Below are 26930 nucleotides of genomic sequence, written 5' to 3' on the forward strand. Positions count from 1 at the left end.
CTTTGGAGTCATCCCTGCTTCCTTTCATTCTATTTTCTCCACTCTGGTTCGTGGATTGGCATTTTTACTTGCATTACCAGCGGACGCTCTTGTGCTTTTTTACATTTTTAAATATGGATGTCCCTCCTATGCAACCTCCCACCCTGCAGCTGCTGACACTGTTCCGCAATCGCATGCTAGAATATTATGGCACAATGCCGTTGGCGATATTAAGCACGGCATATGGATTATCTTTTCGATTCTCCTACTTCACCTGTGTCCAGCCTGTATTTCACTGCCTGACCTGTGATTTCGATTGGGCCATTGATTTGTGTCTCTGCGGACCGGTTTCTCCTGACGTCGACTTTAATCAGCTGATGACTCCTATCATTACTCACGAGTTGGTTTGTCCTGGCGAAAGGATTATGGCTGTGGCATTGATGCATGGACTACTTGGTCCCTGGAATTTACTGGCGGCAGCACAGTCTTTCTTGGAACAGAGCTTTCTTGAAAACCCACCGAGCTGTCCTCTGATGGTGATAGAGGATCCGGTGCTGGGAGAGCACGTATGTTCTTTTCCGCTTTTAAATTGGATGGCTGAACTGTTTTCGGATGAAGACGGTGACTTCCTATTGGAGGCTGTTGCAGCTTATTTTGCATACACAGTTATGTCATAGACCTTTTTCATGTTTGATATGCTGAGTACTAGCATTTCATTGACAATTCATTGACTTATTTGTCAAGTTTTTATTATTTACCTTGCCTATTGGCTTAAGACTCGATAAAGTACTTGGCTGTTTTATTTTTCTTTAGCATTAAATTTTCCTAGTTTTTAATGCTTTACCTTGCGGACCGTCCACATATAAACTTGCAATCTGCTCTCATGAGATGGCACTTCTATTATCTTATTCAGTTCGTTTCCGGATCATGGGGAGGTGTCATCTAGGTCCTGGATATCTTTACACCGTGTTAAGTTAGCATGGGCTCATTACCGGTTTAAACGCCATTTTTCCTTTTTTGCAACTTCTGCACACGACACTTAGTTGTTGCTTTAGCTTTCCACCTAGTAGTTCATCGTGGTTTACATGAGAATAATATGTTATTGCTCTACTATCTGCTTTGCTTGTTAAACTATATCTGTACAGCGAGTGCTAAAGTTTCAAGAACAACACGATACAGAATTGTTATGAGGTCTGATCTCCACGACTTCATACTCATAACATAAGTGCAACTTCTGCCAATTCTGGGCATGAGGCGGGTTTTATATTGCTTTGCCGAACACACATACACAACAGTTGATGCGGTTCACATGAAGAGAGAGCTGGTGTATGCTGATGTGATTCCTTCAAATCTAAGACACTAAAGTATGGGCACGCCCTAAACCAACACAAAGAGACCTTCTTAGCAAATAATATAATATGTGTATTAGGGAGGGTGAGATATAAGCAGCCGCGGGCCGTGGAGGGAGTTACGGTGAGGCAGGGAGGCGGGGAGGGGGAGAAGCAGGGTGGAGCCCTCTCTACCTTGCCCCTCCCCGCCTCCCTGCCCCACCGTAACTCCCTCCACGGCCCGCGGGTGCTTATAAGTGTTGCTAACTCTTATTCATTTACAGCATGTTAACATACTGTCACCATTCGCTTTTTATGTACTAGTAACTATGCTGGTAATTTTGCTACTGATAATATGTGTACTTGTATTCTCCACCCTGCTTCTCCCCCTCCCCGCCTCCCTGCCTCACCGTAACTCCCTCCACGGCCCGCGGCTGCTTATAAGTGTTGCTAACTCTTATTCATTTACAGCATGTTAACATACTATCACCATTCGCTTTTTATGTACTAGTAACTATGCTGGTAATTTTGCTACTGATAATATGTGTACTTGTATTATCTAAGATACTACGCCTGAGAAGACGGCATTAGTAAATAAACATTTCAAATACACATGTGTTCTTCTTAACTCCATGTTCTGGTTTCTAAAAAATATATAACGACCGACTGTTCATGAGTTCCACGTATCCTGAGGTACTATAAGTTCATATTCTGGATTGTCTAAACATTGAGAGTTTGTTATATCCAATGTGACACTGTACCTAGCTTGCTAAGGAGTTTTTGATTACTAACGTGAGTTTTGGGACACCCTAATTCGCCGAGGTTCCAATCCTCTGTCCACAGTTCTGTGTGAGAACAGAAACCCTGCGACAGGGGCACCCCCGACCCTTGCTGGAGCTTCATCACACTTGCGATACAACTCCAGCAATGCGCCACCTTTACGGCACAGATACATCACGCATCTGTGCTGTTTTTGCCCCATGATGCGCCGCATTGTAAATGCAGCACACCATAGGTGACGGAACAGCGGCACAGAATGACTAACACATCCCTGGTGATGCGCCAGTCATCATAAATGTATCCCTATGCTTCTTATCTTGTTAGAGATGAACCGCCATATGTATCATCAAAGTTTTTTGCATTTCCTAAATAGCGAACTTTAAGGAATAAATAGCGATTCTTTACCATTCCTAGTTTGCGATTAGCTATTTGCTAATTACAAATTACCCATTCATTTCCTTCATTTCCATAGGGCGGTTGGACTCACTTTTAGCTCGAACGGCTGAATGGATTTCCACGAAACTTGGCAAAATTGTAGGGACTGGTAGCCCGATGTGCCTTTGCTATGTCTCAAGATATATGCTCCAGTGGTTTTTACGAAAATTAACTTTGAAAAATATATATTGGGCTACATTGGCCTATATATATGTTGGAGCCCAAATGTAGCCCAATGTAGCCCAATGAAGCCCAATGTAGCCCAATGTAGCCCAAAGATGGCCGCCAGACACACAAAAAAACAAATGTAGCCCAAATATCAGCCAGATGTAGCCCAACTATAGCCCAGTGACAGAATGACCAATCAGCTTCGCAAACCTCCGTTACGCGAAGCGGAGCGCTGTTACAGATATATATCTTTTTTTGAACGTTAATTTCTCAAAATCCACTGGAGCACATATATTGAGACCTAGCAAAGGCACATCGGGCTACCAGTCCCTAATATTTTGCCAAGTTTCGTGCAAATCCATTCAGCCGTTCGACTATTATTATTATTATTTTTTTTTGCCCCGCGGGGCCCTTTTAAAACCTCCACATCAAACCTAGGGGGTCAGCGAGGATCTACTATGCCCCCTTATAGTTATTTCCCCCTTTGTTTTGACCTCCTCTTGTCTCTCGATCCTACCGAGAGACAAGATGGCAGCCGCTACGGACTTTTTGGAATGTTGACAGACGCCGGAGAACCAATCAGCTTCGCTTCACAAAGCTCCGTTGCGCGTAAAGTACGCGTCCTGGGACGCTGCCAGGTCCGCTGTTACAGATATATATCTTTTTTTAAACGTTAATTTCTCAAAATCCACTGGAGCACATATATTGAGACCTACAAAAGGCACATCGGGCTACCAGTCCCTACAATTTTGCCAAGTTTCGTGCAAATCCATTCAGCCGTTCGGGCTAAAAGTGAGGCCAACCGCCCTATGGAAAACTCAATGTTAAAAACACGTTTTGGGACCCCCCTTTTTTCTCGGCCCCCCCTTGACGAACCCCCCCCCAATTTTCAAGGGCTGCTCAGAAACAAAATGTGCCATTTTCTTGAAAATTTCAGCCAATTCCGTCCACAAACGCCAAAGTTATTAGACATAGAATTTTCAAAAATCCCATAGAGAAAAAATGCTAACTATATATACCTACTGGCGACCGCCAGTAGGTAATATATATATATATATATATATATATATATATATATATATATATATATATATATATATGCAAATCCAACTTGCCGCAGTTGTGCTTCTCCGCACCAGCAGGTACACAGACTACAAAAATAAGCCAAAGTCAGTCTTCTGATATAGTTTAAGTATTTATTTCGGTGCAAGCCATCAGACGCGTTTCGGACTTCACGTCCTTGCTCACATATATATATACATATATATCTATAGACAAAAAAGTTAAAATATATATATCTATATATATTTATATATATAATTATACATAAGTAAAAAGTGCTTCAAAGTTACTTCTATGTTAGGAACACCAGCACTACAGTCTGCAAATTCACTCAGTTTGTTTCAGCGTTCCCCGCGTTCGTCAGGTTTAGTTATTACTAAGTGGAATCTGGTGGGATTTGTTAGAGCAAACAGGAATGACCACAAGTTGTACTCAACTTCTGAGGAAGGCTAGTGCTAAAAGGGTGCAATTTGGTTTTAGTTTTGAGTTTGGTCTAAATGCTTCTTTTTATGTTTTTCAATTATGCTAAAATGGAAATTGGTAGATGTAAGCAGTGATCAGAGAAAATAAAAGCACTTCAGTCCTAAATCTGTCATGGTCCCTCTTTTTGGGTGGGTGTGGGCAAAAATTAAAACACACAGATTTGTTATACTTGGGAACATAAATTGAAACACTGTGTGAGTCTTATAAAAAAGGTTATATTGTCTGAAAGTGCTTGTTACAATTAACTGTGGTTGGATGGAAGCCATAGGTAATTCATTAAACTCAAATTCAAGTTTCTTGGCAGATTCTTGAGTTTCACATGCTGAGTGTTACAGAAATACATTTCAGTATATTGGAATCAAAACCCAAATGAAATATTATAATTTAGGTTACTAATTTCCCTATGGAAAACAATAGAGTGTTTACTGCTGGAGTCATACTTGTGGCAATGCAGCTAGTATAATTCCAAGGTGAATTTGCAAGGTAATGAAATTAATTTAGAGTAGAACAAGCCGCTGAGGCCTTAGTATGACCTACTTTGCTAGTGTACCTGGGTAGTTTCATTGATTTCAAAAGAGAACTGTCTTGGCCATAGACAGAATGCGTGCATTTGCATCTGAAACTGATAGGAAATTATAAAAAACAACACTTGTGCAGCAATTTTCATCCAGAGCCAAGAATGCTGCTTTAGAAGAGAAATTATATTTCTGTTGAAAGAATGATTTTGTTATATGGCGCCTGGGGACATTGTCGACATTGCCAAGTTAGCATGAGCTTTGCTGCCATGATGCTGCTTTTGCGCACATTACTACATGATTTTGTTTTTGCAACACTCTGTTTGTGCCTTTCACATGAGAACAGGCTGCTTTCGCGTTCTCTGCCTTTCCTGGAGTTTAGTCTGAACATGATGTGCAAGGTCGATCAACAATGCCCCTTGTTATACTGTTCTGGTCAGTCCCTAGCACCTAGACATAACATGCTACACATAGCTGCAGTACTGAAGACTCATGCTTTGATATTACATTGTTGCATGTTGTTTTAACACACTTGGAGAAAGCTGTTCCAAGGAGAAGAGCTGTGCTGTTCCTGAGATGTAAACCTTACATCCAGGCTTTAAGGTATGGGGTCTGCTGTCAGAGCCCAGAGGTCGTCCTTTTTAAAAAATAAACTTCTTCAAGTCAAGGGTAGCGTGGTCAGGCCTAAAGGCCGATGCTTTCCACAGTCTTTATAAAATGACTTCTCCTTTTGTATTCTATGGAATTGTAACAATGCTAACTGTGCTGAGTTTATGCATTTTGCTGCTAGGAGTGGCACGTATACTGTATTGTAGAGCACGATATTGAAAATAAACATTTTGAACTAATTCAGTGACTATAGCTATTCTCATTGTGGACAACTATGAGTGAGTGAGCGAAAGAGTACATCTTGCTACCGCGATTCCTGAGAGAGTTGGGAGTGTTGTGTTCTGGGTTGCCTAATTATTTGAAGCTCCGTGATCTTTATAGGAGAACGAATGAGACACAATAGCTAGTCATTTAGGATTTTGAGTACTGATGTGGTAGGTTGGTACACCCCTATTCACTGAGGTCCTGTTTTCCTGTGCATAGTTCTGTGTATGTGCAAAATCCCTGCAACACTTTATGTCCCCACACACTGTTCCCTGTAAACAATCTGCAATTGCAGAAATTAGTTCAAGCTTTGAAGAAGTCCCACAGCTGCCCATTACTTCATCATTTGTTCTACCAATCCATGCCCATTATTCCTGTGAGGCTAAATGTATGCCAGAGGTGTAGACATTTTTTAAGTATTGTGCCATTGCAAAAAAAAGTATTTGATCTGAGGCACTGTAAATACCAAGGAATGTACCACTGGAGGACTCTATTCCTGTATCCTTTGACAGTAAGAGCTGATCAACCATGCCAAAGAAAGACATGTAGCCACTTACCTGCTATTCACAACATATTTCTGACACTATCTCCATAGCGTGGATACTATACCAGTAGTATAGTGAAAGTCCCATTACCCACCCCAGGAATCTCACAGTGTTGTCTCTACCAGGCATTAGTCTTGATTTGTGATTCATCGCAGTCTTGGACCCACATATTTCTCACAGAGGAGGCTCAACTAAATTGACAGAGGGGACAATGTTTATGTTATTTCTATTCATTTTTACAATTTCCTTCATGTATAAGTCATAAATGTTTTTACTTCCAGTTGCCAGCATAAATAGGTAAGTGTGATATGACTGGCAGCAGACCAATCAATCAGGTTTCAGTGCAATATACATTTTATTACCTTCTGCATGGTCATGATAGTCGAAACGCACTGCATCATCAGTGGAAGGCAAATTCATACTTAACGGGCCAACTGAACACATATAGAGTATCTTGTGTATTTACAATAAAGGGTAGAGGGGAGTAAGGCTTGAAACCCACAATCAGTATAAAAAACCCACAAATACCATCAAAACAGTTCAGTCATTAGCTTGTATTTATGATATTGTTGAAAGAATATTTAAAGTTTAACACAAGTTGTCGTATATACGATCATATTGACTTAAAAACATAATAGAAAATGATTGTTATAAAAACATCATAGAGCATATATAGATCCAACAAAAAAATGTAAAATGATAAATAATGCTTGGCATAGATGCTCTGTCTATTGCGTATAAAAAGACATAGTAAATCAATCCTGCAATTAACTCAATATTGTAGGTGCCAACATGTGTTTCGTCTTTGTACTGCCATTTCTTCAGGGCTGCAGGAAATACAACAATGCGTTTTGGTTCATTTCTCAAAATAATATATATTAAAACATTAGACAATATCACATTAAATTACCATATCCTTGCAAACAGCAGTCCTAATACTCCCAAAAATATTTTTGAAAAAAAGTTAACAAGTTTTCAGCCAGAAGATGCAAACTTAATAGCACAAGATCAGGAGCACAAGATCTGATCATATTTCCCAAATGTATGAGAAAGGTCACTCTGCTACTTAATAGGGAAATAATGGATCTTAAAGTTAGTTTTATGGTTGAGTAAGTTGATATATCTTTTACCGTAGAATTCGAGCACACACAGTGTTACTGTCAATTAATTTTGAGTTTATGTAGGATCCAAAAACTAGCAGTATAAATACTTGAAAACACAGCTACTCCTTCGAAGGGCCGATCCTAACTTCTTACCTCTAGTAAGAAATGCACTGCAGAAGTCACTTTAAAGCATTGAATGGAAAGGAGCAGACCAAACCTGTTATTCTTGCAGGTTTGACCAACTGTCAGATCAAACTACTAAGAATAAAAAGACGTAGTAATGGCAATGTGAATACTTTTTTTCAACACATTTTTGATGTATTTCATAGTGTACAGCATTTCTTGGCATTTACTTTTCAAGGGTCCAAAACTTCCAAACCGAATTAATGCTTGCATTTTTTCTGAATATCTATGAGAAGAATTGTTTGGGCAACTCTCCAATCAGTTGTGTCAGCCGTTTGAGTTCCATTTTCTGCCAGGTTCTAGCCCCAAGGCATTTGAATGAAAAAGATTACTGGGGAGATTTACTAAGATTTTGTGCAAAGCCACGCAATGTGATGCAGAGACAGGCAAAGTTTTTGAAGGGTATTTACTTTTCATAGGAAGAGGGATTTTGCATTGGAAAGGTGCAACACTTGTGCTACTTTGTGCCACTTTTAATCAATTGGCCGTTACATGGATGTTAGCATTACCACTAACACTTATACTGTTTGAATCAAAGCCTGATCTACCAAGATAGTCAGACCAGGATTTGTATAAAAGAATTACACCTCCTTGAAGTAGACGCTAACTTGCAGATATGTTTTTATTTCCTCAAACATTTTACATATTTCTTGAGTGTTGCACTATACCGCACAGAGTGTGTGCAGACAGAATAGAGAGTTGGAAATGTCGACCTACAGTAATATCGAGTCCTAAATATTGTGAATGAGAAATGTCGACAGCAAGAATATCGTGGTCAAGAATATCGATTGAAAGGTAAGAAATATCGCTTTAAAAATATAGAAGTCATTAATATCGTTTGCAAAAATATAGTTGTTTAAAATATTGTTTGTTTAATTAGTGTTATATATTTTAGTATATATTTTAAATGTATGTGATGTATTTTATTGAAGAAGAATTGTTTCTATATGTGTTAAATTTTTAGTAGTTAGTTAATTAATTTTATTTTAATTACATTTTCCGTTTTTTGTTCTTTAGTGGGTTGTGGGTTTATAGGGGTATAGGATGGGAAGTAATTTAATTTTAATAAATTAATAATTATTTTTTATTTATTTCATTGAGATTTTATGGTGTTAATTGTGTGAAGTAATTAATCATTACTTAATTAATAATTGGTTGTTAATAATATGAATTCATTAATTGATAACTAATTATGGTAATTGTGTAACACGTTTAGGTGCGGTTCGGGGGTTTATAGGGGTAAAAGTTGTGAAGTAATTTATTTTTGATTAATTAATAATTAGTGGGTATTTGCTATTAATTAATTTATTGACAATTATTTATGAAAATTGTGTAATTAATTATAGGAGCAGGTTGTGGGGTTTATTGGGGTAAAGGGTGGGAAGTAATTCATGTTTAATTAATTAATAATTATATGTTAATTAATATGAATTAGTTAATTGTAAATTAAATATGGAAATTGTATAATTCGTTTTAGGTGTTTGTCGTGGGGTTTATAGGGGTAAAGGATAGGAAGGTAATTAATTTGTATTAGTTTTCATTTGATTTTTAATTATTAATATTTCTTTAATTGGTAATTAATTATGTTAATTATGGAAGTACATTTTTGTTTACATTGAGACGTGGGTTGTGATTTGTGTGGTGTTATAGGGTAGGACATAAAATAAATACATTTATGTAATTATTAAAGGGTTTTTCTTAAGATTCTATAATAAAAAATGTTTATTTGTTTGAAGTTAATTTTTTATTTTATTTAATATAATATTTGTAGATATTTGTCATATGTAATTAACAGTATATGTTTTTTATGTTTTTATTTTTAATATTAAATATATTTGTATTTTAATTTTTGAAATATTTCTATATGTATTCATTAATTTTATTTTTTTAAATATGTTTTTGTTTTTGTTAATATTTTGTTCGTTTTTAATTTTGACCTGACTGGAGTGGTAATAGTAAATTTTACCACTCAGCTATCCAACACTTTCCCTAGTGTTGCATTCATTGGAGTGGGAATAGTAATTTTTACCCCTCTGCTATCCAACACTTTCCCTACTGTTACACTCACTGGAGTGGGAATAGTAATTTTCAACCTTCCGCTATTCAACACTTTCCTTATTGTTACACTTATTGGAGTGCGAATAGTTATTTTGATATCTCTGCCATTCAACACTTTCCCTACTGTTGAATTCATTGGAGTGGGAATAGTAATTTTTACCCCTCCGCTATCCAACACTTTCCCTATTGTTACACTCACTGGAGTGGGATTAGTAAGTTTTACCCCTCCACTATCCAACACTTTCCCTACTGTTACACTCACTGGAGTGGGAATAGTAAGTTTTTACCCCTCTGCTATCCAAGACTTTGCCTACTGTTTTACTGACTGGAGTTGGAATAGTAAATTTTATCCCTCCGCTATCCAACACTTTCCCTACTGTTGCACTCACTGGAGTTGGAATAGTAATTTTTACCCCTCAGCGATCCAACACTTTCCCTACTGTTGCACTCATTGGAGTAGGAACAGTAATTTTTTCCCCTCCGCAATCCAACACTTTCCCTACTGGTTTACTGACTGGAGTTGGAATAGTAAATTTTACCCCTTCGTTATCTAACACTTTCCCTATGGTTGCACTCATTGGAGTGGGAATTATACTTTTTACCCCTCCGCTATCCAACACTTTTCCTACTGTTGCTCTAACTGTAGTGGTAAATATGTTTATATTTTTAAATAGTTTTTTAATGTTTTCATTTATGATAGAATGTTTTTTTATTATATTTTATGTTATTGGTATATATATATATATATATATGAAGAAGAGTCAGGAAGACTCAAAACGCGTCTGGCACAAGATGAATGTTTTTACCGAAACTGCCTACAGCCTCCGTGAATAAATGCACGTTTTCAAACCTACCTGTTTGAGGCTCTTCAAAGCTTTGGCAAACTTTTTTGGTTGGATATTAGCGGCCGGTCCAGGTCGCGGAAGTGCCCAGCTGTAAACGCAGCGATGGTTACACCATCCGGTGTCACCGCTACAGGAGACAGTGCTCATGAAGGATTGAATTTGCGGCAGTCAAAAGTAACAACTACATCACCCCACTGTGGTTATTATTTTAATATCATGTTGTTATAAAGACGAACTCACAGGAGTTGAATTGTGCAACCACAAGTTCCAGAAAACCATGCAGTTGGCAACGCCCACTGGGGCGGGGACTATCAGATTAATAATGGTTGCAAAAGCCGGTCTTCTCAACGTGTTATTGCCAATGAAGAAGAGTCAGGAAGACGCGAAACGCGTTTGGCACAAGATGATTGTTTTTACCGAAACTGCCTGCAGCGTCCGTGAATAAATGCACGTTATCAAACCTACCTGTTTGAGGCTCTTCCAAGCTTTGGCGAACTTTTTTGGTTGGATATTAGCGGCCGGTCCAGGTCGCGGAAGTGCCCAGCTGTAAACGCAGTAATGGTTACATCATCCGGTGTCACCGCTACAGGAGGCAGTGCTCATGAAGGATTGAATTTGCGGCAGTCACAAGTAACAACTACATCACCCCACTGTGGTTATTATTTTAATATCACGCTGTTATAAAGACGGACTCACAGGAGTTGAATTGTGCAACCACAAGTTCCAGAAAACCATGCAGTTGGCAAAGCCCACTGGGGCGGGGACTATCAGATTAATAATGGTTGCAAAAGCCGGTCTGCTCAACGTGTTATTGCCAATGAAGAAGAGTCAGGAAGACTCGAAACGCGTCTGGCACAAGATGATTGTTTTTACCGAAACTGCCTGCAGCCCCGTGAATAAATGCACGTTATCAAACCTACCTGTTTGAGGCTCTTCCAAGTTTTGGCGAACTTTTTTGGTTGGATATATATATATATATATATATATATATATATATATATATATATATATATATAGGATTCCACAATCCTGCAGCGCGAGCAACCAGCCGGCAGCACCAGCACAAGCACAGGTACAGACCACAACGAGGGTTTCGTGATAAAGTGCTTTTCATTCCATCGATGGGAACGGCAACATGACGCGTTTCGTCCGGGAACCCCGAACTTGATCAGTTTAATTATCACATTTGCACTTTAGAAACCATTATTTTTAACATAAATGAAACTCAAAAAAACTCATCCCACAAGTCCATTGAAAGATGGCCACCGTAAAACACAGGTTGGGACAGTCCACTTTCACTTTTTACTAATGCTGTGGACGATATAAGGGTTTCCTTTCAACACACTCGCTGACACTGACGAAGCCGAAAGGTGAAACGCGTCTGTCGGAGGGGGCAGGGGGTCTGCCAATAAATCTTTTCTTAAACACGACCCTGGAGTGCTGTCTGATTTCGTTGAGGAACGGAGTTGTTGTTGTAATTTAATCCATCGACTGGGAGAGATCGGACTAAAGGGTACAGCCCTGAAATGGTTAGAATCCTTTTTATCAGGACGCTCCTTTCAGGTGCGGGAAAATGACAGCTGCTCATCCATCTTCCCCCTCCGGTGCGGAGTACCACAGGGCTCATCCTTGAGCCCCACGTTGTTTAACGTGTACATGGCCCCACTGGAGAAGAGGGTCAGTTCGTTCGGCGTGTCAATTATCAACTACGCCGACGATACTCAGCTGGTCGTAACCCTCTCACATCCCCACCACGCCCCATCGGATCTCCACAGCTGCCTCTCCGAGGTCCACCGATGGATGAACCTCTCTTCACTCAAACTGAATGGGTCCAAGACCGAGATCCTCTTGATGGGCCACAAGGGGCTCTCTTTACCATCTCACCTTTGGCCTAGCTGCCTAGGTGATCCTCCATCACCCAAGGAAGAGGTCAAGAGCCTTGGTGTATGGATTGAGAAGGATATGAGCTTTAAAACCCAGGCTAAAAAAACGGCGGGGACATGCTTTGGGCTACTCAGAGCCTGCAGGAAGGTCTTCCCCCTGCTCCCTGAGACTGCAAGGAGGCTCCTCATTCAGGGTCTAATCCTGGCAAGGTTAGACTACTGTAACCCCATTTACTTGGGAGCCCCTGAAGCCACCTTGAACTCACTACAAAAAGTCCAAAATGCCGCTGCCCGTCTACTCACGGGCACACCAGGAAGATCTTCCGCCAGGCCGGCTCTCAAATCCCTCCACTGGCTCCCAGTCAGAGAAAGGGTCGTCTTCAAGGCCCTCTGCCTGGCCCACAAAACCATCAATAATAACGGTCCACCCCTTCTTAAAGATTTTCTAATCCCATACAAAGCGGAGAGAGACCTCCGGTCCGGTGCAGAAAATCTTATCATAGTCCCGAGAGTCAGAAAAGCCAAGACCGGTGGCCGTCGCTTTTCGGTTCACACGGCAAAACATTGGAACAAGTTACCACGAAAACTTAGGACAGAACTGAACTACCTCCAGTTCAGAAAAACCTTAAAAACCCTCCTTTTCCCGCAGACATAAGCTCACCATACAGCTGAAATCCTTGGAGAATCAGGTCAGCGCTGGGATGCTCTCTGAGTTACTACGCGCTTTACAAAACCATTAAATAAATAAATAATAATTTACCGCAGCTCACCACCGCTAGATACGAGCACCCGGAACCTAGGAGGAGCGACGGCGGTGACGGAAACTGTGTTAGAAGCTAATTTGGCCGTCCGCCCCGAGGCATCCAAGAGATAACAAACGGGAGCCAGATTGTTGGAATCCGCGAGAAATACACGGAGGGAAACTGACTGCACCGGACCCGGGCCTGTGGGAACCTGGGATACCTGCTGATCCCGTGGGACTCCAGCCCGGGTAAGTGCTGCATGCACGATTACCTCTGAATGTTGTTTAAATCAGATAAGCCTCAGTTCCGATATTGGGTACGGTAACGGCAGATCCCCGTGAACTTTTGCCCCAGAAGCTTGATTTGATTTTACAAGAGTGTGCACACGAGGTCGACTAGATAATGTCTAGCATGGATGAAAGAGAGAGGGAGGCGAATGACATCTTTAAAAGCAGCAAAGCAATAACGATCAGAACAGAAGGTGCAGTGATTGCCACTGCACCTGCAAGCAACTTGCATATCTTGTTTCAGAAATTGGAGAAATACCAGGAACGAGAGATCCGAAAGTGGTGGGAGGCTACCTCCCTCCAACGGTATGTGGAATGTAATAGAGTTCCTAGAGGGCTGCGCATATATACAGTTCCCTCTTACGAGAATCCGGACCTCCAACTACTAAACGACTGGGCAGCATACACAGCGGACTCCGCTAAAGGAATGCTACTTATGCTCGTAAAATATGCCTGAAGCGACAGAGATAAAGCTCTGGCAGGGATACAAAGATTGGAGGACAGTATTATTAAAGATAAGAACACAAAAACCAGCAAGAATTTGCGCAATGAAATGCAAAAACAACTTAAAGAGTATGAATCTAGGATTAAAAAGAGGAAACAAACAAAATTCCAGAGGGACGAACAGGATTATCTGTCTGGCCGAATATTGACTTTCGCTCGTAAGTTTGATGCCACAAGTAAAAGATTGGCACAGAGTACCCAGAATCCTGCCAGTAGAGAGACGTCGCAGATGCCTCTGAGGATGAAGCAACTAATAACAAAGGGAAGCGAACAGGCACAGAGAAAACATCTGCGGTCTCTTTTTTAGACGAATTCCAGATCATGAAGGAAACGCGACAGCGGCCCCAAACCAAGCCACAACAACCTCCACAAACAAGACAAAAAAGAGGAGAAAAACAAGGCGCGGCAGGAGGGGGAGGCGCACAAGCTGCTACCCCAATGGTGACCTGCAGCAGGGGCAGATGGGGAAGATGGTAGACAAAGAAAAGACAATAATAAATCTATCAGAAAGAAAGCTTACGACAGACGAAGAAACAGTACTCAAAAGAGGTCTAACCTTCTGCCCAACAGCCAAATTCGATCATGTGCAAACTAGAATAGACCTCTTTAAATTCGTTCGAAAATTAAAATTCCAGTAAATACATGCTTTGAAATCAGCATCTGCAACAAGAATGAGTGCTGAACACACCAAGAGTGAGGATGAAGAAATAAAAGACAATGATCTGGAAATGCTCACGACAACACATAGCTTAGCTGGTATTGAGGATGTCCCTAATTCCATTGAATTACTAAGGAGCAAAGAGATTGATCAAAAGAGAGATCCAAGCAATCTAAAAAGAAAATCATGGGTCCTCCCACATGCCACATACGATGCAGTGGACGTGTTCAATATTGCAGTCCTCCAGGATCTCCAAAAAATGGCAACGACAAGCATGGAAATGACGAAAAAAACTCTAACATTTCCAGGAAAGAATGGGAGGCCATAAAATTGCTTAAGCTGGACACTACGATTGAAATTAAACCTTCCGACAAGGGAGGAAACACAGTGATTATCAGCAAACAAAAATACAAACAAGAGGCAATGAAGCAATTACAGAACAAAGACTGCTACGAAACAATCGCAAGAAAGGACTATGTGAAATGCACCCTTGAATATCAAGCTTTATTGGAGGGATTGAGGGATGGAGGGATGAGGGAATGATTAATAAAAACAAATTTGATTACTTACATTGTGAGAATCCAGTTATTCCCACCTTCTATCACCTTCCTAAGGTGCACAAAGACATCAAAAACCCGCCTGGGAGACCCATAGTCTCTTCAATGGGCAGCCTTTTGGAGAATACATCCAGATTCATTGATACATATTTGGCACCCTTTGTTAAAGACTTGTCATCTTACATAAGGGACACCCAGGATTTCCTCAGACGGCATCAAGTGGGATACAGACATGCTTCTGATTACCCTTGATGTCGCGAATTTGTATACCCGTATAGGCCATGAGGATGGCATTCACGCGGTCAAGTGGTTTCTTGGTAGGAAATCACTGAGATTCCATCAATATAATTGTATGCTTCTAAAAATGACGAAATTCTGTCTTGAAAATAACATCTTTTTATTCTCAGGTACCCTGTATCGACAGACTAGGGGGACAGCAATGGGCACGTGCTTCGCCCCCAGCTACGCACATTTATTCGTGGGCTGGTGTGAGAAGCACGTGGCCTGGGGTGGGACAAATGGAAAATGGCTAGATCAAATTATGATCTGGGCCAGATACATCGACGATCTCTTTATTGTTTGGCGCAGCGACAAGGCCTCGGCCGAGGAGAATGTGGCCGCTCTAAACAGTAATGATTTAAATCTGAGATTTACGAGCACCATTAGGAACAGCTCAGTGTACTATCTGGACCTAGAGGTCTATGTGGTAGGGAAAACACTACACACAAAACTCTACAGAAAGCCTACAGCGGGCAACACAGTGTTGCATGTGACAAGTCATCATCCCAAAAGCATGATCCGTAACATTCCATTCGGAGAACTGCTTCGTCTGAAAAGAAATTGTTCAGACATTGAAGACTTTGCACAAGCTAGGGATGCGGCCATAACAAGATTTCAAGAACGAGGCTATTCAAGAACCTTGCTAACAAATACAGCAAGTAGAGTAGACCTAATTGACAGGAAGGTCCTTCTAAAAGAAAAAAAGAAAACCGATTCAGAGGGGACAACACGGATGATTACCAGTTACAATATGAGATCCAGTGAACTGGTTCAGGTATTTAACAATAACTAGCACATTTTAAAAACTAATGCCATTTTGAAAGATATCATACCTTTACATCCGTCCATAACCTATAGACGCTGTCAGTCATTAAATGACCATCTGATCCAAAGCCACTTCAAAGACCCGTCTAAATCCATCAGGACAAAACCCATCAAGGGTTTCTTTCCCTGCATGCATTGCAAGGCGTGCAAATACAGCAGAAAAATAACCAAATACGAAGGGAGACCCAATGATCCACGCCCCACTAGAGAAAATTTAAAATTTTCTAAACTGTAATTCTGATTTTGCAATCTACTGTTTAGAATGCCCATGCTCTAAAAGGTATATTGGTAGCACCATTAATCCGGTAAAAAAGCGGATACTGGAGCACATGCGTGCGATAACTAACCACGATAAAAACTACCCAGTGGCCCGCCACTTTGAGACCCACCATAATAGTAATCGAGATTTACTCACATTCTTCTGCTTGGATCAGGTAGATAGAAGGGAGAGAGGTGGAGACCGGTTCAAAGATCTAAGGGTCCTGGAATCAAAATACATAATTGACCTGCAGAGTAAACAACCGATAGGGCTGAACAATGACGAGGAATTATGGGTCCATCTAGAATAGATCAGGTAACATAGGCACTGGGAAAAGAGCTTTGAACAGGAAAGAGAAATAGGATCGGATAACTGTGCTTGAAATAAGACCATTGTACTAATCAGCTTTGATTAATTCATAGTAAGACTCGACATCTATTAGCGTGCTAGTACTTTCACAAAATATAGCATCATGGTGGTCCTTTGGCCGGTCCCACTCTTCAACATCCATCAGCTGAAATAGAACGGACTAGATAGGCCCATACAGGGCACAACCAACAACATAAAGAATAACGAAGTCGAAAATGCCCATACAGGGCCACATACACAGACACATATCTATAAACACAAAGAGGGCGATCATAGATATTAAAAGATGACCGTAATGTCATTATAACATGCTATGACTGAAAAGCATAAGGGGAATGGTGCAATATTAATATACAAATAAGTATCTTGACAAAAGAGGATCCTCTGTATGAATACTGGGGAACCTGTGCCCCTAAAAGAAACCTATTGCAGCCATGAGCATTGAAATACGAATATATTTTCTGTGTTTTTTAACAAAATTGATTTTGCCCGAAATAACATATGTGATATGTGTGGAATTATCAGCTTGATTATGAATTGTGCAACAGAATCCATTTTTTTATTATCACATTTGCACTTTAGAAACCATTATTTTTAACATAAATGTACCTCAAAAAAACTCATCTCACAAGTCCATTGAAAGATGGCCACCGTAAAACACAGGTTGGGACAGTCCACTTTCACTTTTTACTAATGCTGTGGACGATATAATGGTTTCCTTTCAACACACTCGCTGACACTGATGAAGCCGAAAGGTGAAACGCGTCTGTCGGAGGGGGCAGGGGGTCTGCCAATAAATCTTTTCTGAAACACGACCCTGGAGTGCTGTCTGATTTAGTTGAGGAACGGAGTTGTTGTTGTAATATATATATATATATATATATATATATATATATATATAGATATATATATATATGTTCACAGGTCCGGTCCAACACCGGGGGTATATACATATATATGAGGCAAAGAAACGTCTTCACAGTACGTAGAACAAGACGAGGCGTACCCAAAGCTGGTGTAAATTTTCTTTTATTCTGTGCCCAACACCAAATCCGCCATTACACGTTTCAGCCCGCGAAGGGCCTTGATCACATGACAACACTGAGAAGGCGGTGTGCTACTTTTAAAGTGAAAGCGTGCATGATGCAATTGAATAAACATAAAAGACATACTAGCGCCTTAGTCAATATTAGAAATAGATGGGTATCCACATCATACAGACAGAATAAATAATTGTAAAATACATAAATTAACTGAGCATATTATAAATACAATTAATTCAAATGTTCCAGCATCAAAATGAATAAATATAAAAGACCATTAATAAATATATAGACTTTAAAATGCATATAAATATCCAACTCAATGCTGTTAAAACATTCATCTCTATCACGTTCATAATTGCTCACTGTGGAAATAGTCAGGATCAAAATGGGAACTAATAGGGGTCAAACTATCAACTTACATCCTCACTTTGAGCCTAGACAAAACATATCCACTCTGTCTGATTACTGTTTTGAAGACACCCACAATAGAGCCCAAGTGGGCCAGAGCATATAAATGCATTTAATGTGCAAATTCTGCAAATAAATATTATCATGCATGCTCTGCAAACCAAGTGTAAAAACGTATGTGAAAGTGAAAGAATAATACTACAGAAATATTTAAAAAACCAAAATTTGGTCAGAAGAGCAGATAGCAGCAGATGTGTACATATAATTAGATAAGAAGGGCTAAAGATAAGTGAAACAATCCTCATTCTAATTCATTCCATTTGGTACTTTGCAATCGAGTAATATTATATGCCTAGTTTCCAGTTTGCGTAGTAGTGCCTCACAGTCACCACCTCTCTTAAGAGGAAGAACTGTGTCGCTTACAAAGTATTTGAGTTCAACAGGGTTTTTATTGTGGGTTTCTTCTACGTGCCTTGCTACTGGGTACGTGGTGTGACCGTTGGTAATGGCTCGTAGGTGCTGGAGTATTCTTTTATGTACTGGCAGCTTTGTGCTTCCCACATACCGTAGGCCCCACGGACACTCCAGCACATACACCGCGTACTCAGTTTTGCAAGTCAACTTTGAGAGGATGTGGACAGGTCTCTCACTGAAAAGTGTAAAATACTCAGTTTTATTTACTCCATTTTTACAGGCCTTGCATACCGAGCACTTAAAGAACCCTTTACTGCTGGTAAGCCAAGAACCTGCTGATCTGAGTTCTGGACTACTGGACACCAGACAATTGCTCATTGATCTAGCTTTTCTATAGGTGATACTCGGGGTTTTTAATAGCTGCTTGCCCAATATAGGATCACAGGCGATCAGCGCCCAGTTATTTTTTACAATTTTACGAATGGCTAGATGTTGACAGCTTTACATAAGGATCAACCTGGTCTCGCTCTGTGTGTTGCTAAGCTGAAGTTTAGTGCCAATTGAGAGCTGTTGTCGACCCAGAGCATTGACTCTCTCCATGGCCCTATCCAAAATTTCTGGTTGATACCCTCTCCTCAAAAATCTTGCCCTGCAATTATTTTGTCCTAATCTACAGTCAAGGTCTGTACTGCAGATCCTTCTAATACGAAGCATCTCTCCATACTGGATGCTCCGTATTAGGTGAGCAGGGTGGTGGCTAGATGCATGAAGCACGGCATTGCCGGCTGTAGGCTTCCTATAGAGTCTGGTTTTCAGTTGATTGTTTTGAATGAAGATTTCCACATCCAAAAAGCAAATCGACTTTGCACTAATTTGGCTAGTGAAACCCAGATTCAGTGTGTTGTTATTCAAATTGCCAATAAAGTGAACAGCTTCACTCTCGGAACCGTTCCAAATGATCAGAAGGTCGTCGATATATCGCAACCATTTCACGACCTTGGTGGACATTGTTGTTAGGTAGCATGGCATGAGGACCTGTTCCTCCCAGTATCCCATATGAAGACAGGCATAACTGGGAGAAAAACAGGCCCCCATACCCACACCCTCACCTGATGACACACCTGATTGGCAAAAAGAAAGAAATTATTATGCAAACAAAGATCAATCATTGACAGTGCTATTTTGCTATGTTCATTCAAACACGTAGGTCTGCAATTTAAATAGTGTTGTACAGCTTTCAATCCATCCCTATGATGAATAGAAGTATAAAGGGAGGACACATCCAGGGTGATTAACAGATAACCAGATTGCCATTGTATATCTGCTAGTTTGTTCAATAAGTCTCCTGTGTCAAGGACAAATGATGGTAACTCTCTCTCTCTATATATATATATATATATATATATATATATATATATATAGAGAGAAGCTCCAAACTGCCCCAAAAATACCTAGCCAGGTTATTCAGGACAAATAAGCACTCCCAAGCACGACAGTTGCTTAAGCAGGGGTCGGTTTTATTTTCGCTAGACGCGTTTCTGGAGATAGCACTCCCTTCGTCAGTAATTATTTCAATGCGAACAAACGCTGAGTCCTTATTTATGTTTACACAAAACTCATGGGCATAAACGACGGACCAAACACAGACGCCCTATGCGCGCCATATTGTAATGTGCAAATACATCAAATGCTTAAACATTGCTTACACAAATGTCACACCACATTACAAGCCGTGTATCGGCAAGTTCATCATCCTGGTTTTAACCGCATAATTTAAAGACAGATAAATAATTAATGTCTGATTTGCAGTACCAAGATGACTCTAGTTTTCTATCGGTCCATCATGTTATTCAACATTGATAGACACATATCAAGAAAATCTTGCCGTGGATCGGCCTTGGCAGCCTAAAAGGACTGCCCACTTCCGGTGTAGCACAGTAACAAGCAATGTACTCTGTAAATATTAACAATAGTTAATAATAGGGACATCATACACTCCAGACCTCAACTCAATATCTTTAAAAAACCATCAGACCATAGATCAGTCAGCATTGTATCAAATGCTAATACAGATTCATTTTATGATTCACTTTTCACATGATCATCAACCCAAATGCGAGGCCAGTTCTTCCCCCATGTTCAACCCCTTAGGTGCCTTTGTTTCTAAGTCTATAATATAGCGCGACTCGAGTCTTCTTAGGGCAAGCAATCTGTTACCCCCTCTAGGATTTACTTCTACCCTGTCCAGACAGAAATACCTCAGAAGGTTTCTGTCACTGTTATGTTTGATCGAGAAATGGCGTGCCATGGGATAAGTAAAGTCCTTATTGGCTATTGCCCGCATGTGCTCCAATATCCTCAATTTGACAGGATTGATGGTACTTCCCACATATCTCAGCATGCAAGGACATACTAGGCAATAGACCGCATGGTCAGAATGACAAGACATGAATTTATTGATCTTTTTCCCTCCACTATGTCCTGGGACCTCATAATTTAGAGTTCTTTTGCTTGCAAAACAGGCCTTGCACTTCCCACACGGAAAGAAGCCCTGGGCTTCCTTCAGTGTGCCCTGTCATTTCTCAATGGGTTTTAGATAGCTATGGACCACTTGGTCACATAGTGATCTTGCCTTCCTGTATGTTAATAATGGTACGTTAGGCATATCAGGTCCAATAATTGGATCCGATTTTAGGATATGCCAATGTTTGGCCAGTGTCTCACGCAATTTATGAGTGTCCGCAGAGTAGGAGGTAATCATGCGGAATTTGCCTTCCATGCTAGAGACCGGTTTCTTGGTGAAAAGACTAGATCGGGGAACACTTCTGACTTTCTTCAGGGTTTCTTTTAGAACATGGGGACTGTATCCTCTTACCACAAATCTCTCCATACACTCCTTAGCTGCTTCCTCAAAAGAATCATCCTGGCTACAATTGCGCTTTAACCGCAAGAGTTCCCCATATGGGATGTTGTTAATCAGTTTGCCTGGATGACTACTGGACGCGTGTAAAACGCTGTTCCCAGCTGTCGGTTTACGGTACAAATTGGTGCAAATGTGCCCATCCCTGATGCTCACCTCCAGGTCCAGATAATTAACCCTTTCCCTATTGATGTCACCAGTAAATTTCAGATGGAATTCATTATCATTGAGTACATCAATATACTGCTTTGCTTCCTCAATAGTACCATCCCATACCAGGAACAGGTCGTCAATATACCTGCTCCATAGTACCACCTTTGAACTCCAGGAGGACAGTCTGGGGGCCCAGGCTACCTGCTCCTCCCACCAGCCCACGAATAAATTCGCGTAGCTGGGGGCGATGGGTTCCTGCTTCGCCCCCAGCTACGCGAATTTATTCGTGGGCTGGTGGGAGGAGCAGGTAGCCTGGGCCCCCAGACTGTCCTCCTGGAGTTCAAAGGTGGTACTATGGAGCAGGTATATTGACGACCTGTTCCTGGTATGGGATGGTACTATTGAGGAAGCAAAGCAGTATATTGATGTACTCAATGATAATGAATTCCATCTGAAATTTACTGGTGACATCAATAGGGAAAGGGTTAATTATCTGGACCTGGAGGTGAGCATCAGGGATGGGCACATTTGCACCAATTTGTACCGTAAACCGACAGCTGGGAACAGCGTTTTACACGCGTCCAGTAGTCATCCAGGCAAACTGATTAACAACATCCCATATGGGGAACTCTTGCGGTTAAAGCGCAATTGTAGCCAGGATGATTCTTTTGAGGAAGCAGCTAAGGAGTGTATGGAGAGATTTGTGGTAAGAGGATACAGTCCCCATGTTCTAAAAGAAACCCTGAAGAAAGTCAGAAGTGTTCCCCGATCTAGTCTTTTCACCAAGAAACCGGTCTCTAGCATGGAAGGCAAATTCCGCATGATTACCTCCTACTCTGCGGACACTCATAAATTGCGTGAGACACTGGCCAAACATTGGCATATCCTAAAATCGGATCCAATTATTGGACCTGATATGCCTAACGTACCATTATTAACATACAGGAAGGCAAGATCACTATGTGACCAAGTGGTCCATAGCTATCTAAAACCCATTGAGAAACGACAGGGCACACTGAAGGAAGCCCAGGGCTTCTTTCCGTGTGGGAAGTGCAAGGCCTGTTTTGCAAGCAAAAGAACTCTAAATTATGAGGTCCCAGGACATAGTGGAGGGAAAAAGATCAATAAATTCATGTCTTGTCATTCTGACCATGCGGTCTATTGCCTAGTATGTCCTTGCATGCTGAGATATGTGGGAAGTACCATCAATCCTGTCAAATTGAGGATATTGGAGCACATGCGGGCAATAGCCAATAAGGACTTTACTTATCCCGTGGCACGCCATTTCTCGATCAAACATAACAGTGACAGAAACCTTCTGAGGTATTTCTGTCTGGACAGGGTAGAAGTAAATCCTAGAGGGGGTAACAGATTGCTTGCCCTAAGAAGACTCGAGTCGCGCTATATTATAGACTTAGAAACAAAGGCACCTAAGGGGTTGAACATGGGGGAAGAACTGGCCTCGCATTTGGGTTGATGATCATGTGAAAAGTGAATCATAAAATGAATCTGTATTAGCATTTGATACAATGCTGACTGATCTATGGTCTGATGGTTTTTTAAAGATATTGAGTTGAGGTCTGGAGTGTATGATGTCCCTATTATTAACTATTGTTAATATTTACAGAGTACATTGCTTGTTACTGTGCTACACCGGAAGTGGGCCGTCCTTTTAGGCTGCCAAGGCCGATCCACGGCAAGATTTTCTTGATATGTGTCTATCAATGTTGAATAACATGATGGACCGATAGAAAACTAGAGTCATCTTGGTACTGCAAATCAGACATTAATTATTTATCTGTCTTTAAATTATGCGGTTAAAACCAGGATGATGAACTTGACGATACACGGCTTGTAATGTGGTGTGACATTTGTGTAAGCAATGTTTAAGCATTTGATGTATTTGCACATTACAATATGGCGCGCATAGGGCGTCTGTGTTTGGTCCGTCGTTTATGCCCATGAGTTTTGTGTAAACATAGATAAGGACTCAGCGTTTGTTCGCATTGAAATAATTACTGACGAAGGGAGTGCTATCTCCAGAAACGCGTCTAGCGAAAATAAAACCGACCCCTGCTTAAGCAACTGTCGTGCTTGGGAGTGCTTATTTGTCCTGAATAACCTGGCTAGGTATTTTTGGGGCAGTTTGGAGGTTCTCTATTTTACCGCGAACACCAACGCGGTTGAAAGCACCCGCTGAGAAGAGTGACTCATTTTCCTTGGTGTGGAAGGGAGCATACATATATATATATATATATATATATATATCGAGGCTCCAAGGTCGCATCGGTAATCCCGAGGCACTCGCAAGCGGGTGCAGATTCCCGCACCGATACACGCGGTAAACAATCCAGGCTCCAATCGCTTCCGTTTAAGAAACGTTACACGCATTCCAGGGGTAAGCGGCAAAAAATTATTTTAGCCCACAAACAAGTGTAACAGATGCGTTTCGGACAAAAATTCTTTCGTCAATGTTTACATTCCTGACCGCCTGGCAGCATAATATATACGTCATCCAATTGTAAGTAACAACGTACAAATATGGGAACGCATGTGAATATAGCGGCCATTTTGAAGGAGGTTTAATAGTACAAATTTCATAATACCTCCGACCTCATCTCATTTAATTCATAAGAGCCACTATTGCCGGTGCATGTTTGTAAATGTTGCCGTGTATCGGCAAGTCACTGGCATTTTACCCAGACATCCTCGATCTGTCCGTTGTATGATACAGTCAACAAAAAGCACATACAATTAATTTAGCATATATATGCGACAGCCACATCAGTGGCTATAGATCTCACAAATCATGGTCAGAGTACATTCTACTGTGCATCATGCACTGTGAACTAAAAACCTGAAAAAGGAAAAAATGTATATAATAATGCCGTGTATCGGCTATTAACAAGAAATGTCAAAATACCATTATCATAATTCTAATTACAAAACATTAGAGTTTATACAGAATTCCTGTCACCACTCCCTACAGGGCTAAAGCGAGGGGATTAATATCAACAATTTCATAAATTCTTACATCTCACAGTTCATTATAGATTTGAGATCCAATTCATAGCCTCCCACATCACATAAATCAAATCGAATTAGCAAAGACCATCGTCAGGAAATGAATTGAATTCACCATCACCACGATTTTATACATTCCCCATTTTCTAAATTCGTTTTTTATCTCCCTAGATGAACAGTAAGTTCTTCCCCACTATTAAGACCTAGCGGGTGTTTTGTCTGCATATCAATAATATAGCGAGACTCGAGTCTACGAAGAGTAAGTAATCTATCTCCCCCTCTAGGGATTTGGGGTATGTGATCCAAACCAAAGTATTGTAACAGCTCCCTGTTACTTTGATGTACTTTGGCAAAATGTCGAGCTACCGGGTATGCAATATCTTTATTCATAATAGCTCTCTGATGTTCTAAGATACGCATTTTTATATTTTTGATCGTGCTCCCGATGTATTTGAGTCCACATTTGAGGGGCAGATAAGACAGTAAACAACGTAGGGGGTTGTACATGTGATGAACTCCTTAATAGGCCTTGCTTGGGACATCCCTGGGATCTTGTATGAAAATACCCGCTTGCTGTTATCACAAGCACGGCATTTCCCACATGGAAAGAATCCCTTCATGTCCTTAAGTGTCCCACTCACTTTTGGTTTTACTGGTGTAAGATGGCTGTGAACAATTTTGTCCTTAATGGATCTCAATTTCCTAAAAGTTATTAGAGGTTTCAAAGGAACGTCATTCCCAATTATGGGATCAGTGCGGAGAATATGCCAGTTTTTTGAGAGAAAAGTTCTTAAAGTATTGGCCTGATCCGAATAAGTCGTAATCATGCGAAACTTGTTTTTAATCTCAGAAGATTGATCTTTCTTATCCTTACTCTCTAGTAGTATATATATATATATATTCCAACACAAAGTGATCCAGGCAGATAAGGAGAGCGCTCAACAGCGTGTGCTGCGCTCAGGGGTCGGATCCAGACCCTGAAATCATTTTTTGGCGCAAAAGGAGCGGCACACCCAGGATATTTTCAAAGCTTTTTATTAGAGCTTCACCCCACCAACGCGTTTCAGCCTCAACGTGAGCCTCAACGTGAGCAAAGCCTGTTGAGGCTGAAACGCGTTGGTGGGGTGAAGCTCTAATAAAAAGCTTTGAAAATATCCTGGGTGTGCCGCTCCTTTTGCGCCAAAAAAAAAAAATATATATATATATATATATATATATCCAACATCTCCCTCCAAAAGAGAAAGCAGAGGCCAGAGGGGATCCTTTTGGTGATGCTTTATTGCTCAGGTACCAAACTCAGTGGCGGCGAATGCATTTCGGCGAAATTGGTGCCTTCCTCAGCGCCCTGCACTGAGTGGAGCTAGTCAGCTTAGTCCGATAGTCCTGTCTCTCTTCTTCAAGTTGCTGAGGCCAATACGCTCCTCCCCTAGCATATTTGCCTCACCTGTTGATAGTAACGCGTCAATGGCGAACTCCGTGAAGCCAGTAGGTAGTTATAGTTAGGACCTAGTTTCCATAGGAAATCCACAACATTCTATTTGGAATAACTTTGGCGCCGGTGGACGAATCTTCGCAAATTTCTCCAAGACAATGGCCTGCTCGGTTCCGCTCCTTCCCTGAAAGTTGGGGGTGATTCATCAAGTGGGGGCCGAGAAAAAAGGGGTTCCCAAAACGTGTTTTCCCCATGCAATTTGCCAGGGCTACAGCCCGAACGGCTGAACGGAATCACACCAAATTTGGCAGAGAGGTAGAGTTCGGTTTGCAGATTGTGCTTTTTGTTAAATGGTGTAAATCCGTTCAGAAGTTTCTGAGAAAACTACAAGTAAAATCATAGCGATATCTAGAGACAGAGTTCTACACGCGGACGGAGATCCTTTCAATTACGAGCGCGAGCTGCATGCTGATTGGCTGTCAACTGTCTGTCAACACTCGAAACCAGGAAGTGTTGGCTGCCATCTTGAGCCTTGGTAGCACCGAGTCACAAGAAAACAGTTAAACAAAGTTGAAAAATAAGGAAAGGGCGCAGGGTAGAAAAATGTTGACCCTCTAAGCCTGCTGAGGGGGTCCCACATGGATCTTTAGGCCCCAAATTTAAAAACCGCGGCGTACGCGTATCGTACTCGTTCACGGTTGAAAAGGAAAAAAAAGTAGAAGTACGTTTTATTCTTAATTAGCTCCGGGGGGGGGGCAAATCCCAGGGGCAATTTTTTTCTATAATGGGGGGTTGAAAGGTGCCCCGAGCCC

At 41.0% G+C, this 26930-nt stretch overlaps 1 long non-coding RNA gene across 1 annotated transcript in view; it reads right to left on the minus strand.

Moving 5' to 3' along the window:
- Positions 1–6894: 6894 nt before the first annotated feature.
- Positions 6895–26930, minus strand: part of LOC144819884 (uncharacterized) — a 207845-nt gene continuing 187809 nt past the window's right edge. The window contains exon 6 of the long non-coding RNA XR_013607607.1: positions 6895–6995. This is a non-coding gene — a long non-coding RNA (uncharacterized LOC144819884). The remainder of the gene's footprint in view (positions 6996–26930) is intronic.

Source organism: Lissotriton helveticus, chromosome 2_1, assembly GCF_964261635.1.
Source record: "Lissotriton helveticus chromosome 2_1, aLisHel1.1, whole genome shotgun sequence".
Lineage (NCBI taxonomy): Eukaryota > Metazoa > Chordata > Amphibia > Caudata > Salamandridae > Lissotriton > Lissotriton helveticus.